The 3,438-nt window shown below is 45.4% G+C and overlaps 1 non-coding gene across 1 annotated transcript; it reads left to right on the forward strand.

The window, feature by feature from the left end:
- The first annotated feature begins 3,155 nt into the window (after positions 1–3,155).
- TRNAP-UGG (transfer RNA proline (anticodon UGG)) lies at positions 3,156–3,227 on the forward strand. Its single transcript has one exon. It is a non-coding gene; the product is annotated as a tRNA-Pro (tRNA).
- Positions 3,228–3,438: the final 211 nt, after the last annotated feature.

Here is a 3,438-nt window from a genome sequence, read left to right on the forward strand (position 1 = left end):
AATATTGCAGAGTAAATTTATAGGTTTGAGTGGCAGGTTTGAGTGTTTGACCTTTCAGACAGGCAGAGCTGGTTGTTTCAGCATTTCAAATAATAAATATATTTGGGTCGCGATTCGATTGTATCTATTGGATTTTTGCCTTTCTTATCAATAGTTGGTGTGAGCTGTACATATGTAAGCAATTCGTAAAGGAGTGAAGATGTTTAGTGATTTATTTAAATTGCAACAAAAAGTTGGTAACAATGTATGATAATGACATTGATATAATATGAACATTAGAAGTTTAGGTAAAATGAAAGATATTGCATAGGGGTGGGAGGGGGAAACATCCCCATGGCCAACCTGCGGTGTGGACAGGAGAGGAATGGAGAATATATCCCATGGCAAACCCACACATATTAAAACACTAATGGTCTCTTAGTGCATAAAGCCATAAACTACTTGACATTTTCAGATTCTTAATGGAATATGCCCTACACTGTGCCAACTGACATGTATTGAAAAGAACTCAAGAGCATTCATCTCCTAAACCCTTTATGCACCGAATTTGTTCTAACAAATAGTATAATAACAGAAATGACAGATTTGCAGAAATATCATAGCATTGTTTGGATTATTGCAGACAGAGAATACTGCATTATTCCTATAATGTAACCATCTGCAAGTTTTATCACAACAAAAATAGCCGAACAGTACCTCAGTTCGTCCTGGCATGATAGGCTTCCCTGATAGCAACTCAGCAAGAATGCAACCGGCACTCCATAGATCAACAGCAGCACCATAGTCCAGGAGCCAAGAAAATATAAATGTCTATAAATTTGTTGTTTATTGAATAATACTCCCTCTGTTCCTTCCACGAAAAATTAAATCTGCATGCAGGTGAGCATGCGAGCATGAGTACTGAGTATGATACATCATCAATTGCACGGAGCAGAAAAAACAAGGATTAACGCAGCGTTAATCTCATCCTTGTCTGTGCACTAAGGCAAATATGATATCTAAATAAAAACGGAGAGAGATGTCAAAAATCCATAGATATCTAAACTGACCACTATAATTCCTGACCCAAGCTCAAGCATATAAATTAGGTTTCCTTCCATTGCAAACTACATGTCATAGTGTACAACTTTATTCATCCTTGTTCGCTTACTGTTCCGGTCTGGTTTTATGTGCAAGTTAGTAATTGTTAGTTGGAAAAAATTGATGATAGATGATGGATAGCTATAAGAAATAATATTTTATTGTTGTAGTAGAATATAAAGGATTTAGAGAGAACTGGTGCATAAGACAAAAAACGTAGGGATGAAATTTTGGCTATGTGAGGTAAAAATGGAATATAGAAGAATAAATTTTGAGAGAATCGTCCCGGACAGTCTAGACCCAACAGATCTGGCACCGGATGAAATAAGCCCTCACATGCACTGCACATGCTACATGACCTGTGAACTGAAGTGTTGCAGTTGCAGGACCGGGAAAGTCAAATGAACGCCCTGCAGCGCGATGCTTGCTTGCTTGTGGTTCACTCCTACACTGGGGATTATTATTCTTCAATGCCAAGAGCCAAGACTGCTATTGTTGTCTGATCTACACCTCTCGCCTCCCTGAATTCGTCAGTATATCTGAATCTGGCTAGACGCGTCGGAAATGCGGGGGAAATGAACTTCACTGCGGCTTGCTTCTAAAAGTGAGTACGTACGACATTATGGAAATGTAGGATTCACAGAGCAAGAAGAACGTTTCTGCATGGCTCCTAATATTTGCAGGGTGAGAGAGATGAAGGGCGAGGAGAAAAAACTGCGCACCTGTTCATCAGTGATCCTCTCGGACGCCGAGGTCTTGGTCTCCCCGGGGCTCTTGTCCGTCGACTTGCGCCGCCACAGCCAGCTCCGACGGTCCATCCCCTACGCGACACAATGCCGATGCTTCCGTACGCTATCTACTTTCGTCCCCTCCACCGCCAGCGAGCGCCGGAAGAGTACAAGTTGACGGTCTTCACTGAAACCAAAATAGACCCCCAAAAAAGTGTTGAGTCACACATATCCAGCAGTTAGTATCCACGCGATCCGAAGCAGGACCTTCAAGAACACGAACTAATCCAAGAAGACGCCTTAATTTTAACAATTTTATCTTCAAATGTAAACGTCCAATTCAATCGCAGACCACTCCTCATGTTCGTGCGCGCGCCCTCCTTCGCACAAACTGTACCCGTCGATCGAAACCGAGAGAAGGAGCAGAACTCAAATCGAATGAACAGAGCAGAGTCGACGAGAAGAGAAACCGAAGGGAGCGCCGAGTAGAAGTCCTCCGTCTCCATGGGACGGGAAGGGAAGTTCTCCTCAGTCCTCACCTCCACCTCGGCCGCGCGACCCGCGATGGACGACGACGGAGGCAGCCAACACCCACGCGGAGGAGGCAATGATGGATGGCCCGCCCAGCCGCGGCCGCCCAACAGGACCCGCGCCTTCTGTTCCGTCCGTCACTGCCTCCCGGCTCCTACTACTCGGCGCGGCACAGCCCCAGCCCCAACCCCTGTGCAAGGGGCATGTCTCCCACTGCGGTTGCTCTATGTCCACCGGATCTGGATCCCGCGGGAGCGAGTGGCGCGGCGGTGGCGATGACGTTGGGGGAGGGGCGGTGGAGGCAAAGGGAGGATGGGAGGCGGAGAGAGGTCGCGTCGGCGGTGGAGGCAGGGGGCGGGCAACGCGACAGAGAGTGCGGGGGGAGGTTAGGGATTGGGTGGTCACGCGGTGGAGAAGGATGGAGTGTGGGAGATGCAGACACACGATGCGATATGGACGGTCCAGATCCATGGATGGCAGAACGGCAGAACGAGGGAGGCAGACTACTCTTGCTCTCTTAATATGTAGTACAGATATAAAGAATAAGATAAATAAAAAAATTACCAATTAATATGGCCGTACGTGATTCTCAGAAGGATCCTTTTTAATCAATATTTTTAAAGTATAACAGAAATTATAATAAACAACCATTGAATTGGAATACATGGATGATTATATAAAATCAACGATAAACGAAAAGTCACAACATCAGAGCATTTGGTATAGTGGTAGTGTGGTACGATTCTTAGAATTTCCAGACAATTGCGAAACAGTGTTTTTGTCATATACTTATACTAAAGAAAGTAAAACATAACAGGGCATTTGGTCTAGTGGTATGATTCTTGCTTTGGGTGCAAGAGGTCCCGAGTTCGATTCTCGGAATGCCCCTTTTTTTTGTTTTTTTAATGTTCAAACTAATAAGATTGGCTAAAGATCTCTGCTGCTCCAAACGTGTCCTCATCAAGAAATGAACACGTTCCACTTGTTGGAGCAGCGCGCCGTCGAGACCGTGGTCACGTGCCACTCCACGCCCCCTCCCCGACCCCGACCATCTACTGCATCGAGCCGCTATGCGATACTTACTCCCAGCAACCCTCTA

This window comes from Zea mays, chromosome 2, assembly GCF_902167145.1.
Source record: "Zea mays cultivar B73 chromosome 2, Zm-B73-REFERENCE-NAM-5.0, whole genome shotgun sequence".
In the NCBI taxonomy this organism is placed as follows: domain Eukaryota; kingdom Viridiplantae; phylum Streptophyta; class Magnoliopsida; order Poales; family Poaceae; genus Zea; species Zea mays.